This window comes from Colius striatus, chromosome 8, assembly GCF_028858725.1.
Source record: "Colius striatus isolate bColStr4 chromosome 8, bColStr4.1.hap1, whole genome shotgun sequence".
In the NCBI taxonomy this organism is placed as follows: domain Eukaryota; kingdom Metazoa; phylum Chordata; class Aves; order Coliiformes; family Coliidae; genus Colius; species Colius striatus.
Genome location: NC_084766.1, coordinates 13438547 through 13454046, shown reverse-complemented (window position 1 = coordinate 13454046; position 15500 = coordinate 13438547). Strand labels below are relative to the sequence as shown.

The window sequence follows — 15500 nt, the reverse complement described above, 5'->3', positions numbered from 1 at the left end:
TCACTGCGTTAGTCTCTTCTTCCTCCCATGTTAATGAAGATGTTCATGTGCTCTGCTTGACCTGGCTCTGAAAGGCTCATGTCCAAGTCATTACAGTGGTGCACAACACAGACTGGGAACTTTTGCATGTTTTAGGTCTGTGATGGATACCACAAACTGTCAAAAGTGAGATATGCTGGAGAAAATGAATTTTCTTTCCTCTCTGTTCCATCTTCCCATTGGTTTGCTCTTGCTGCCTCTGGTGGGACATTGAAGGAGAGGGGTTACTTCTAGAAAACGAAGTTTGCTGGCAGTGTTTGAGGGTTTCCAGTCTTGATGTGTCATGTGGCTCTCAGTGCTTTGGACAAAAATATTTGCTTGCTGCTTTGTCAAAACTGCTTCTCTGAAGATGTCAAAGGACTCTTGGCACCAAAGGCAGAAAGGTTTTCTAAGGTGATGCAGTTTGACTCTCAGGCATCAGTCCTTAGAGAAATTACTTTTACTTTTTCAAGATTGTCCAAGATGTTTTTTAACTAGCAGTTAATTTCCATGGAGCCCCAAAATTTATGCTGAGTAGACTGTCAGCAACTCCTCTCTCCCATAAACAACGTTGTGTCAATATTGTTGATGGGATGGGGGCAGACAGGAGAACAAGCAGAAAGGTCCAGAGGACTAAGAGACTACTCCACCTGGTTGGGTCTGGGCGCCTTTGGTGCTTTCTGCTACTTTCAGTCCTCGCTTGCAAAGAATCTGAATCTTCCCTAGGATTTCTGTGTCCATCCTTGGTCTGCCACTGCCAAAGCACTAGGGTGCTGGCTTCAATGTGGATAGCTGCTGATAAAAAGGAGCCTGGACATCTTGAGCATCTCTTTACTTAGTTGGCTGCAGGCCAACCTTGATCCCTGCAGGTACCGTGTGATGGGCCTGAGACAGGTTTGGGAAGGAAAACTGTACCAAGTGGCAGCAATACAGAGCAGTACCATGTTAAACCCACATGAACCTCTTGGAGTCTGTACTCCAGTACCAGATTCCTTACTGCCCTGCTCTTTCTCACTCTTATAGCTGAGGTTTAAAAAAGGGAAGTAGATCAGAACAGTAGCACTTTTAACTCTTTTCATCTCCATTTTGTAGCAAAGTGATGGGAGTCAAGAGGAGAGCGCTGAACCTGGAACGCTGCTGCTGCTGCTGTGTGCAGCTTTAGCTGGCTGTTTGGCAGTGCTTACTTTCTTCTGCAATTACAAAAAAATAACCACAATTAAAACCCTATGATTCTTCCCCTTTAGTGCCATAATGGGAACATTCTCATAAATCTTGCTGAAGGGCAAGGGTGGGAAATAACTTGGGTGTTCTCTGCTGCTCTTTCATTTTTCAACCGCAAATTTTAGGCAAAAATCAGTTTCAAGAAGAAAAGATTTACCAAGTGCAAATACTTCCTCAGACAGAGAAGATTTTATTACTTTTCTGACAGACTGGCCTCTTATTTTTCAATTAAAAAGTAACATAACCACATCATTTGATGTCAGTCATTTGACATTTCCCTGCCCAGCAAGGTCACAGTGAAAAGGGTATCTTGAAGTTGCAGACTTCCTATTAAGTATTTTGGTGCTGTTTCTTCAGATCTGTCAAAGCAGTGAAACATGTCTTTTGGAAACAAAACACTTCCAAGTGGCCAGTAAAAAAACTGGCAACTTCTTCAGGGATTGAGTGGAAAAGAAGGACTTACTGCAAAGCCTGCACACTGTGTTTAGTATTTTGATTCTTTTAATGTTATGTTTTTATTAATTTTGAATGCTACCAAAAACTGCATCACACAGAAGGAAGTTTCTCTCACCTATTCCGGATCACAGAGGTGGGATCTTCAAGTTAGTGAAACAAAAAAGAGTTTAAATTCCTCACTGATTGAACAAAATGAGCCTTTTATGTGGAAAAAAGGGCAGTTGAGTTGTTTTTATTTGTTACCTGAAACATGCACAAGTCACTAAGATACTGATGCTTTGCAGAGTGACCAACATGTTGCACTGGTCCGAGTACACAATTTCAGGCTGCTGTTAGAATACAAATGTGCTAAGGTGAGAACAGCATGTGTACTGCACCTTAGCACACAACACTTCAGTTGGTACTTTTGAATTTAAAATTGTCTCTTCTGAAATGTCTCAGATGAGATGCCTGAGTCCAGTTTCCCTTGACACGTACCTTGACATGTGAGAACTTAAGGGAAATGCCCTATGTTATGGCCACCTATTACAGAGCCCCATTGTTAGTTATGTAATGGATTTAAGATTCCCTCTAAAGTGAACCTCAAAGACTTGCATGTGCCCTAGCAGAAACAGACATCCAGTCCTGAAATCCCTGGAAGCCACCTTAGGGAGCACTTTGAAATGTTCATTTTGCTGCCACCTTAAAGAATTGTTTGTTTCTCCCTTCTTTCTTCTGTTTTGTTCCAAGCAGGGATATTTCAATGTTTCCTCGTCTTCCCTTGCCTCCATTTTCTGATTAAATTGTTGCACTTCACAAAACATAGTGCTGGAAAGAGTGGGTTGGATATGCATGTTTGTGTTGGCTTTTAGTCTTGTCTTTAGGAGAGATAGAAGGGATAATTAGTTTTTCCTACTCTAGCCTATTTTGGCCTCTGTGGAAATGGCCTTTTTCTTGTTTCCAGCCATCCCTTTTCTGACTTGGCAAATTTTTCAGCTCTTCAGTAATGCTGGGGTCCCAAATAGGAGGAGATTGACATATCTGAGTCATGAAAGGTCAGTTTAAGCCACTAATAAAGGAGGTATATATGTGTGTGTGTGTGTGTAGGAAAGTGCCTTGCTACTTTACTTTTTTCCTCTGTTTATTAATTGCGTAATAACTTCAGTGGGGAAGGTTTCCCCTCATTGCTGGATTGTGTGTGTGTACTTCATTCCTGTGCAAAATGCCATAAAGGACAGGAAAAGATGATCTAGGACCACCTCACTGGAGCTCTATGAGTAATCAGTCCAGTTTCCTTCATGGATGGGAAGGCTTGACGGAACAAATGCATTCAGTATAGAGCAGGCCTGCTACTGACGAGATTGAATTTATTTTGTATCAGCTATAGGACATGGGGGAAGAACAGCCCTTTGGGAAAATCAGGACACTGCCTGTGTGTGATGCATGGGTTTACTCCTGAGTTTTGCAGTTTGACAGTGCCTGTCCTGTCTGCAGAGCAGCTGGAAGGTAAGCTGTTGGAAGGACACCGATCCCAACGTGCCATTCTCCCACCCCACAAAGTGCTGTTCATCACAGGTGTTTTAGCTGCCACGCTGGAAGCTTGCCCTGCGACCTGCTGCTGCCTTGCTGCTACTTTTATTTCCTGGCAGCAGCAGAGGGGGAGTTGGTAGGCATAGCCTAAGGAAAAGCAGGAGGGTAAATACTAGTTAATAGCTCTTGTCGCTGCTGCGGCACGTTTAACAGTGGAAGAGTAAAAACAACATTACATCACCATACAAGAATGGGAAGGAAAAAAAAAAAGTGAGCCTGACCAGGCCGCAGCGAGCAGGGTTCGAACCTGCGCGGGGAGACCCCATTGGATTTCAAGTCCAACGCCTTAACCACTCGGCCATCGCTGCTGCTGTGTGGCGCTCCTGCGCGCCGCACTACATGAGGAGCGCCGCGGCGGCGGAAGCGCCCTCCCGCACGCGCCACGGGCCAATGGCGCCGTGTGGCGCTCGCGCCGCCCGCCGCTCCGAGCAGCGCCCTGTCCCGCCTGGCGCGGCGCTGCGGGGCGCTGAGGGGCGCCTGGCTCTGTGGAGGCGGCGTTTGTGAGGGGTGGCGCGGGCGTGTTAGTTACGGCTCCCGCCCGTTGTTCGTCCTTTTTGACTTTCTTGTCAGCTGCGCTCAGTGCCGCGCCGCACACGGTCTGTTTGGGCGGCTCTGGCGTCTGCTGAGGAGACGGAGCCAGTGCAAGGCCCTGTGCTCCGTGTGCTGTCGGTAACGGCCTGGATACGTGTCCCACGCAGCTGCTCTGCTCATGAGTACTAAACGGCAGTTTGTATGCTTTTGGGTTCTTCAGCCTGAAGCAAGGAGGCCGTGTCACATCTTGTAAATGAGCTGTTGGTCAAGGTGCAGCCACTGCTGCAAAAGACTCATTAGGCATTGCCTTCCTTTTAACAATGTCAATACATCATTTCCCCTCCATTTTTCCTGATCACAAGTTCCCTATCACCTACCTTTTATATATGTCATGTCCTGTCATTCACTGTAGATTGTTTTTTACCCTAGCAATAGTTGTGTCAGCTGCAGTATGGTGGAAATTGACTTTATATGTATGCTGCAATAGAGGAAAACAATAATTTCACCTTTCAAGCTGCAGGTATGTTTGTGCTAGGAATTTTACTCAGGTTTTTCTTCCTATAGTCACAGCTGTTACTGTTATTTTTGAATAGCTGGAGTGATGTGGATGATTGTGCTTAACTCCCTCTCAACCCCAGGGCCTTCTGTTCAAGTTACTGGTCAAGAAGCACTCAATAATTCTTTAACTTTCCTCAGTACCAAAAATATTGCTGGATTAATAAAAGTCTTAAAGTAGGCACATTAAATTAGTCTTTTAGCACTTGGTGAATGTAGAGGTCGGAAATTAGAAAGCACAAGGTGTTTCCACGATTTTAAAAGAACTTTGTTGTTTTGCTGCACTTCAGTGCCTATTGAATTCCATTTTCCACTTAAGATAATACCACTCTTAAAAAGGTTCTGAATCTTTAATTACTCATTAGCAATTGGGAGTTAGGTAAGTTTGTGGTTGTTGTTAGACAGCTATGACTGCTCACTTCTGCATTAAGAAAAGCAGTAGAGAATCTTTCATTAGTTTCCATGGGAAACGGTAAATCCAACAGTGTTGATGGGTCACTTGTAGAAGCAGGGATGGTCCCCTGGCTGAGTGCAGTGCAGGCCTGTGGTGCTGACAGACCTTTAACCAGCCATCGGAAATAGACAGTAAAAGGCTGGATTGATACCTCAAATTTGATACTACATGTTGGTGATTACATTTTTCTTACATTTTACTGTGTAGAGTTCAATGCCATTGTTGATGTTATTGCATATTTCGTCTTTCTCTCCTGAATGTTTTCGAGTTATTGTGGATATAAAAAACCAATAAACTTCATTTAGAGTTTATGCTTCTGCTGTTTACTGTTTTTAGATGAGAAACGTGTAAAACATTAACATAAAAAGTGGTCTTTATTATCCAACTTTGTATCCCCCTTTCCAACTCAGTAGTTTAGCATCATAATAATTTTTATTTGAATTGTTGTTTGTTCAATATGCTTATATCAAAATGATTTGGACTGTTCTGCTGATGTCCATGTAGTTTGATGTGTTTTGGTAAGGCTCTCATAAGCTGCATTATGCCTGATAAGATGCCGTCTTCATCCTGTAGTGTGCCTAGTTACAGGTACATGAAGACTAGAAATATATTTATACCAAATTTTTAATACTATATAAATAGCAAATGTGTGAAGAGTGAAGAAAGTAGTGTTTTCAGTACTGCATAATAGCCAAGGAGAACTTCTTAAAGAACAGACATAGAGGTGGAGACAGTCAGAGATTGTGATTGCTGGTGAAGAAACAGGTCTTTCTCAGGTGGAATTGCCAAAAAATAGTCTTGTTGGGGCTTTTTGTACAAAGCTGCTTCCCCCCCCTCCCCCGCTTTAATTGATTTGAGGACAAGAAGCAGAGCTGTTTACTTCTACACTAATGGACCTGGTGCACATTTATTTTCTTTACAGAAAACAGACTACTTGAAATGGATACAAGTAGTTTGTTTTAGGAAGGTCTTACGAAATTGCAAGAACATTTTTATCGTTCAAAGCCAAGGAAAACGAAGTTATAAAAACACATCAAAATTCAGATTTGGTAGTTCTCTTTTCAAGTGAAGATATTTATTCTAACTGTTCCTGAAGGGAATGAACTGCAGCTCTGGTTTTTGGTTATGTTTTTCCTTCCCTTGAACAGAAATTTATGCATATGTGCTGTACATTGGTTGTCACATATTTGCCTTGAAGCACATACCTGATGGACTGAACTGAGATTTTCAGTCATCCAGGAGGCAGTTTGAAGCACTGAATGAACTGATGGGTATTTAGAAATGCTATAAGATTACATGAAGTCTTCACCTTCTGAATAGATGACATTTCCAGTAATGGGAAGTAACAGACATATATTCTGGTCATGAATAAAAGCCTTTGCCACCAGGTTGTTTAGTGACTTAGAGATCCATGCAATGTGGCATGTTACCACCTGAGTCTTTTATGTTATTTGCACAAAGTTATTTTACCCAGAAAACATTAACAGAAGACTGTTAAATGCATACATTTTGAATTTTGGCCACTTATTAAGGACGGTTTTTAAGAGAGAAAAATTCCCCTTACCTATATGAAATATAAAATATGACTTCTCTGCTTTTACAGATGCCTTGTAGTGTTATTCTCATTGAAGAGACATCCAAAAGAAAAGTTAGTCCACTATTGGAAATGATAAGTTTAAAATGTTCTTAAAGTCTAAATCAAAATGGTCTCATTTTTAGACTACAGAAACATGCTCTCCTGTAGTTCTACTAACAGAGTACTTGGTACTAAGTTGTATTGAGTACGGTAGTTTCTGAGAACTCTAGTCAACTTTTTCCTGTACTTTACTGAAGGCCAGTCTTTTTTCAATACTTGTTTTCTTGACTGAAATGTTAAATACAGTTTTTTAGTTAAGAATTTTTAATAGGTTTTATTTTCTAAAAATTAGGATAATTCTTCAATAAGCTGAGAAAATATGGAAGTTGTTTCTTACCTACAGAGAGGCTTTAAGCTGCATAAGGAAAATGTTCCAGAGAAAATGAAGGAAGGGTATGTTTGTTACTATATGGGGTTTGATAGCAAGCAAAGTCAATGTGAATGGTATCATAAATGTCTGTGAATGGAATCATTAACATCTCTACTATGCAAACATTCACATAATTGTGGTTCTTATTCTATTTGACCTCTGTTCTAATAGCTACCCCAAACTATAATAGCACAATTCCTGTGTCTCAGGAACGAAGTTAATTGGCATCGATACTAAATTATGGAATTATGTTTTGGACTTTGTTTTTGATCTCCTTGTCATGACATGTGTTTTAAATCTAATGAAAATTTTGCTGGAAAGACAATTCTATTCTGAAGCCATGCAAAATTCAGAAAACCCAGTCAAGGCACAGCAACGTAAATTACCGTGTGGTCTCAGTAACAAAAGAATTTATTTACTTGAAAGAAGGAGAGGGCTGTGTATAAACATTGTCTAAATACAGAGCTCAAACTATAATCGGCCTTTGGATTCAATGGAAGTGCCCTCACTACCTATTAGCAAATCCAAGCTGCTGCTTTAAGCCAAATGTCTTTGATGCCTAAAAGAAGGGTACCAGTCTGGGCACATGAATGGTAACACCATGTTCCTTGGAGCACTGTATACTTGAGCACAGTTTTGTGTGGTGACACAGAGACACACACACTGCTTAAAAATTGTCCACCTGGAAACCCTTGAGTGGCAGACAGCTAAGTATATTGAAATGCCAATGCATTTCAAAGACCACTGAGGTCTGAGGGTTTGAATCTGGAGCTTGAAGGAAGACTTGAGTTCAGTTATTCTCCATCAGGCCTTCCTTGGAAGGTGCAACCCTATAGCCTAAGCATTCCAGGCCCATGGTCTTTTACCAGGTTGCAATGAATGTAGACTTACAAAGAGACTTATACAGACAGTGTCCTGAACCATTGAAACCTGGAAATAGACTCGGTGTTCCATTTGTCTCACAGTTTGCGGTGTGGAACATTTATGTATGGGGCCTAGGAACTTTAAAATCCTATCAAGACTAGGAAGAAACATTTTTTCTTTAAATGATAGTGGCCATAATTTTGTGTTCACATGAATCTAGGACTGGAATTAAATGTGCAGTTTCAGTAAAACATAACAAATCATGAGAGTTGGCTGACTTATGCAAGTGACACGTGAAGTGTTTTATTTATCCATTACTTTCAGTTGAATCTTGAAAAAATTCGATGTCAGTTACTGCAGAGAAAATTGTTACTTGAGCAATGCTAGAGTGACCTCCAGTGTTCTTTGTGCAAGCTGCAAGTAAATGAACAGATGGGTTTGTTGCAGGTATAACATGCAGAAGAAGCACTTACATGTAATAATCTTTGAAGGTGAGCAGTGATCAAAAGGATTAGGGATAAATGGTATCATTTGCAGAGTGCTATTTGAATTCTAGCACTTCACCATGAAGCTATTGTTCTCCCAAAACAGGAGGAGATCTTCCTACAACACAAATCACTAAAAATATTCTGAAGGCTCTGTCAGTGTAAGGAGAGGTTAAAGGAAAATTGGTCTCCGGCAGTTTGGGAAGGATAGAGGTTCCCCAGAATTCAAGCAAGCACTTGGCTTTTATACACTTCAGCCAGCTGCTCAGGTCATCTTTTACAGACAAATTTGTCACAGCATTTAGTATTTCGTTGGCTAAAGTTAGCAATGTTTATGCATCTATGTGGTTAATTTGCATACAAAGATATCATCAAAGAATTAGCTCATTATCAAAATCCATGCAAATAATATTGCTTTATGAATGTATGGTTTAATAATTATAGATTTTTTTTGAACTTGTGGCACCTGTTTTTAAATGTGAATAAAAATTACAGCTGACAGTTCAGGGGGGATTGTAGTGTTCAGAAAGTTTTCATAATCTGAGAAAGCAATTACAACACACTTGCTTCGAAAATGCAAACTAATTGAAAACTGTCAGTACTAAATAAAGCTTTCAAGTTTAATCTTATGGACTTCTAATGAAGATTTAACTGGTGAAAAGTCAACACAGAAAAACAGATAAAATTTCCTAAAGGATAAATGTGTTGTAGAAAGTAAATTTATCTCCCAAACAAATCCGAAAAGTTTTATTTCTTAGTCACTGAAAACTAGCAAGAGCTGGACACAGGAATACATAATGGAGAGAGAAAAAAGTCTGGTTTTGGACTCTTACATAATGGTACTGTTGAGGGCTAACCCAAGGAATTGAGGATGTCCTGTTTATGCAAGATGTTACATTTAATTCTGTGTAACACAGTTAGCATTCTTTAACCAAGGGCATCCATGTAACAATTAGGCCTTCAAGAGAGGCATTAACAACTCAGCAAAAAGAGCCAAGATCCACCTATCCTCAAGTGAACTACCTTCCTTATAGTACCAAAAAAATCACACCCACAGGTTAAAAAGACTCCTGTCCAGGTGAAGATCCTTCCCCAGAGCAAATGACTGTGTCAGCAATATTATAGTAGTATGTAAATGACTAAGCCAATCACTGTAGAGGGGATGGATGTGAAACGTGACTAACTCTGCAGTTTTTGATGTGAAATGTTACAAGCTCTGTGGTTTTTGTGTGTAAATATTGCGCAGAAAGTTCTGTTGGGTGTGCTTGATTTGTGGGACACCAGTGCGAACCCAGGGCTGTGCAGACCTGAAAATAAATAAACAATGGCTCCCCTGAGTGGACAATTGGCTTATTACACACCAGACTACGGATCTGCTTTTTATCCATATTTTCTTCACGTCTTTAGCTTCTGTGAGTAAAGAGAACAGATACTGCAAAATCTTTAACAGAATATGGAGATCTAACCAATCAGGAGAAAGAAAAGTGCAAGTGATGGTCAGCATGCAAATGTATGCTTCAGCATGAAATAATCTCCATACTATTTCTGTTGTGTTTAGAAATACAGGATGGAGTCCCAAGCACTTCAACACTTCAGTTTTCTTGCCTTTTGAACTCAAGTGCAATGTTCATTTGGTAATGCCTGTGTCATCCCTTCTCATGCATTTGCTTTGTGGCCTTTCACTTTTTGATCTCCATCAGCTTTACAAATGGAACAGTTTCCACATTTATTTCTGTTAGAAATCTATGAATATGTTATATGACAGAAAAAATTAGATTAGATTCTGCCTAAGTTAACAAGAAGCATTTACAGCAGTGTCAATGGAACAGTAACTTTGTGCTTATGTGTAATTTAGAATATCCAAGAGTAAATTTTAGATTTCCCTTGAACAATGTGAATGAATTAATGAACCCAACAAAACTGTGTATTAAAACAGATAATGGTAACACCACTAGACTACATCATTTCATGTTTTGTTACTGAAGAAATAATGAAGAATAATGCTGTATATCAAAGTATATTTCTTCTGTATTTCTCTCATTCTACCTGTTAGCTTTGTAAATCATTTAACAAAGTTGCTTACCTAAACCATACAATCAATAAAAAAAGAATTTACTTCAGAAAACCATATATGGCTAAAATTCTGACAGAATCACAGAATGGTAGAGGTTGGAAGGGACCTCTAGAGATCATCTAGTCCAACTTCCTTGCTCAAGCAGCTTCACCTTGATCAAATCACACAGGAATGTGTCCAGGTGGGTTTGGAAACCTGTAAGGGAAGAGACTCCACACCCTCCCTGGGCAACCTGTGCCAGGGCTCCCTCACCTTTACAGTAAAGTAGTTTTTCCTTATGTTTAAGTGGAACTTTTTGTGTTCCAGTTTTTATTCCATTCTGTGTGCCTAAGAATGCATTTAGGGACCAGTTCCAAGTACAGAATGAAAAGTGCCTTCATTTTGGAGCTGCTATATAATCATGTTACAGACTGCCATGTAGCCTTTTGTTTCATGAACTCCCCCACACAGTAGCTTGTTTGTGCTCTGCTATACACCCTTACTCTTAGTCTTACTCTTAGGTTCTTAAAGATAGCATTGGCTTTTAATATTATTCCTCTATATTAAAACATTCTGTATTTTCCTAAACTTTCAGGTTTCTTACAGCACCTCTGATGTCACTGAAAGCCCTTTAGAGATCATTTGCTATTTCCATCTATCTTATGCATAACAGATAAATTAATGGTGTAAGACTGATGCTAAATGCATGTTATTTCTGGTGGTTTGTGGCTTGGTTATCAGTATCAGTACAATCATTTAGGATCGTTTGAGGAAGAGTGATTTATTTAGCTTTTTTCCTAACTTTTTGTTGCTGGTTCCATTAAGACATTTGGAGACTATTAGATATGAATTCTAAATAAAATCAAAAGCTATTATTCATCATGCATAATTCTAACCACTACACCAAATTAACTTGCCTGTGAAAAAGGTACAAATTTAGTATGATTTTTTTTCATGCTCTATGAGAATTCTCCCTAATGAAGTAGTCATTAGAGTTGTCAGGTTTCAAAGAGCATTTCATCATACTGCGCTTTCTGGCATAATTTATTCAGAAAAGAACCTAAGTAATTCTTTTATGACATAAGTATGTTTCCTGCTTCTTTTCCTAATTCAGAACTCTGTACTATGCTCTTCTTCACTGTTTGATATCAAATCTGGCCAGTCCCTCTGATTTAGCACTGTGCTTCATTGTTTTGTGGCTCCTGACTTTTTGTTTGGGCCAGTACAGTGGTGCTACACTTTCCTTCTGTTTGGTTGAAAACATTCTGACAGAAGTATACAACAATTCTGCACTAAGGGATTGCTAGCTTGAGGAGTATTTTACCTGCTTCCTTTTATTTGCATTTTATCTTTATCTTTATTTTATCTGTGTTTTTAACACCAGGATCTATTGCTAATGACAGAAATGCTATTCCTGGTATGATAAAATGCAAGAGAACTTCCAATCAACCAAAGTGCTTAAGAACTGAAACAATCTGCTCTAGTAATCAGGCATTATCATTAGAAATGTTGAATGGAATCCAGCTATCTTAAAAAGGCTCTTTAATGGATATTGCAGATGTTTATCTGGATAATGGAAAAGATACAACCCCTTTCTTTTATTGAGATTAAGATTTTAATTACTGGTTGCATTTTTAGAAGCCTTTAGCATCTTTCTTACTTAAAGTCAGGGCTCTGCTTTGGCTGCCCCTCTTCTGATCTCCCTCAGATAGGAATAGTGCGTACCAATGTGGTTTCTGAGACACTAGTGAAACATCCTCTGTCCTGAAACAGAAAGGTTCTTGTGGAATATATGTTATTTTGCTATTTTATTTTTCTGCTATGGATAACTGTGTTTTTTTGTGAATGTGGAATGTATTCTGAGACTGAGCTCCAACTAAAGGATGCCAAGAACTGGAGGACTGAAATGGCTCAGGTCTCCAGAGTTTTCCTTGTTCATTACTTTGTCAACAATTGTTGGTATAAAATTATAGCTTATGGATTCAATTACAGTTGTGACAAGTTTGATTACATAATAATGTACAAATGAGAAATACATTATCTTTTCTTACTAATTCCAATAAGAGTAAACAAATTAGTAAAGCAAATGAAAATAGACAGAAATTACTGATTACTGCATCTGCTTACAGGTAACAGTTGATGGGAAATGGACAGCCAGAATACTGGAACGTGCTGTCTGTACAAGAAAAAATGTCTTTTATTTCTGAATTGATTCAATTGATAGCTGTCACCACAAGTTATCACAGCAGTGTGAACTTTTGTTCAATATTTTTATATTAAAATTTCCTTTGGCCTAGCATAGCCTGAATTATTTAAATAAACATGATGACATTTATACTGGTAGACATAAGGGTAAGTCTTAGGCTAGTCATACTTTCAAGAGTGAAGAGGTAGGTATTTCTGTATGTATGTCTCTGTGTGTTTACTTTGACCTCAGATCTGCCCTTAGCCCAGGTGTATTTGTGGCTACCTTAACTAATGGGGAAAGAGCACCTGTGTCCTGTTGTGGGGAAGGAGAGAGATGGAAACCGGGAGGTGGACATGTTAGAATATAGGCTCTAAGAGGAATACGTGTCTTCAAAAGAAACTGAGAAGTCTTGGGAGGCAAAGAAGAGGTACATGATTGCTTCCACTTGCTGAAGAGAAAATATGGCTGCAAGAGACAATGCTAATGTTGCATTGTGGAGTTGATTGCTCTTTTCTCAGAGCTATTGAGGGATTTTCAACTGACTTCTACAGTGTGAACAGCGTGTTCATGTAAGTAAGCAAAAATATGTTTAATGTAGGGATTGTGACAGATGCTTTTTGGAGTATAGCATTTTCAGCTTTCATCTGTCTTGATAGGTCACTTGCTAGGGAAGTCCAGGCACTCACCTCTGCTGCTCTGTTTCTGGTATATTAGTGCAAGCTTTCCTTTCAAGCTTTCAAAGTTTTGCAGAGATGGTTGTTGGTAAAGTGCTTTCAGGGCCTCTTTTAACAAGGTGTTTATTTTTACTGGTTTGGGATGGCAAGACTCTAGCTCAAAACTTCCCAATTCTGAGTGCTGCCTTCTAGTTACTAGAGCTTTTGATGTAACCCTTCAAAACAAACACCATGAATTGGAAAGAGAAATGGAGGAAAAGAAGGGTTTGTAGTAAGGTTTTGTGTTGTCCTGTTGCAGTTGGCTTATTTTTCTCTATTGAGTTAAGCTTTTTGGTATTGCTTAGTGAATATGAAGACTGCTTGGTTCAATTTTATTCTGAAAAAACTGAAAAATAAACTCTCTTGACATGAGAGCATGAAATTATTCCAGCATGTAGAGTTCTTGTATTTTGTCAGAGAGAATTGTTAAACTGCTGGCCTGTAAGGAGCTGTTAGGCTCTGTAACTACCTGAATGAGTTATCATCTGCTTTATAAATTCATTAAATGTACCAGAAAAGGGCAGAAATCTTTGCACAAAGGAATAAAAAGATACTTAAAAACATAGAAAAGAAAAAAAGAATTGAGATAAAACAAGTATTTTTTCATGATTTAATGTAGTTTTCATAGCAAAATGAGTACTGTTTCTGTGGTGAGAACTCTTTTTGCTGTGTGGATGCCTCTGGATTGACTAGCAAAACACTATACAACCACAGCTTGGTGGAGTTGGTGAAGGATGGGCGAAGTATATAAGTCAGAGGATTAAATTTAGTGAGATATATAATTATACAACAAGAAATTATGACTAGCTAATGGAGAGCAAATGTTAAAGACTTGGACATGGTAACAAGAAGGCTGTTAAGGAAATCTGGAAGACAGCCAAGGTAGAAACATACAGTATATAGTAGTTTACAGTAATTCATATTATTAACAAACACTTTTAGATATTGTGTGTGGAATACTTTAATGATCCTTAAGAAATGGTGCTGCAGTGTTTTTTTGCAGTGGGTACTGCATAACTTTAAAGTCTGTAATGCCTACTTGTAATGACACGTGCCTACCACACTTCACCTGTGTTTCACAGCTGGCCTATCAAACACAGGTTTGAGTGGAAAAGCTTTATAGCAACAAATTAATAGAATTTACTAAGATAAGGACAACTTGGGAATGATTGAGGTGCCTGAGCATAGGTGTATATCCTATATCTAGGTGTATCTCCCTATATCTAGCCCTGGCATATGTGGTTGAAGTCTGTGGGAGACCCGCAGCGCCCTAGAAGCCTGTGTGATGGATTCACTACAGTATCTAAAATGGCAGTAGCTGCTTGGCTTTAGCAACTGAATCCCAGTCCTCACTTGACAATGAAGATGAGAAGAAAAAGAACATTAAACCAGTGTTTTGGGTTTTTTTACACTTCTCTAGGTGTATCTGTTCAAATATAGGAGATCTCTGTTCACCACTGTAGTAATTTGCTTCATAAATAAAGCACTTGCATAGTTACAAAGATCTAATAGGTAAAAGAAGTGTTATAGGAATCATCTGCTTAAGTCCACTTGTCCTATATTGAGTATTTTAGTTAAGTGGATTGCATTTTGCTGTTTTCAGGTAACATTCATGAAGTAAATAAGAGACCTAAGAAATGCTGAGAAATCCGAACTGCAGTTAGTAAGATTTAGACTTGGACTGCACCACATACTGTTAATATAACGCTCAGAAAAGTACATCTTTCTCAGTCCAGCAGCTTTCTTCTGTCACTATTGTTGCTCATGCCTTCTAAATTCATGAGCTGAAGGTGAGCAAAGCAAGGACTATCTTTCAAGGTTGAACAATGTAAAGTTTCTGAGAGGAATGAATTATGAATCAAATTTAACGTTTAACATGGCAATGCCAGGGACACTTCCCCGTAATAAATTATTGTATCATCTAGGAAAATCTACTCGGTTTCTATGAATAACAATTGATGCTTTTGCAGGGGACAAAAGTCTTACGTAAGGTGTTCCATATACACCTTTTGTTTGACTTTCAAGTCTTTTCCCTCTATGTAGCTTTAAGTGCAGAAGGCAGTACTGAAATTGATTGGCCATTGCATGACAGGATCCAACGTGATTGATTTTTCACTCATTTCTTCCATCTCTTTCAGTACTGTCTCTTATGTCTATAAAAGTTTTGAGTCTTTTTTAACTTGCCTGTGAGTAGTCACAGTATTTACTTATTCCTCAGGTCTCTTTTATTTTCTTTTTTCTCTTGTACTCAGCCTCTCCAATGCTTTTAGATGGTGTCAGGTTACCACACCCTTCAGGTTCTCTGTGCCTTTTTTACCTCTAAACCAACTAAAAATAGCCAAACTGCCATGGTTTAAATTTTCCAAAAAGAAAATTCAGTATGACAC

The 15500-nt window shown here is 39.0% G+C and overlaps 1 non-coding gene across 1 annotated transcript; it reads right to left on the bottom strand.

Annotated features, from left to right (window-relative positions):
* Positions 1–3490: 3490 nt before the first annotated feature.
* TRNAS-UGA (transfer RNA serine (anticodon UGA)) lies at positions 3491–3572 on the bottom strand. Its single transcript has one exon. It is a non-coding gene; the product is annotated as a tRNA-Ser (tRNA).
* Between the last annotated feature and the right edge of the window lie 11928 nt (positions 3573–15500).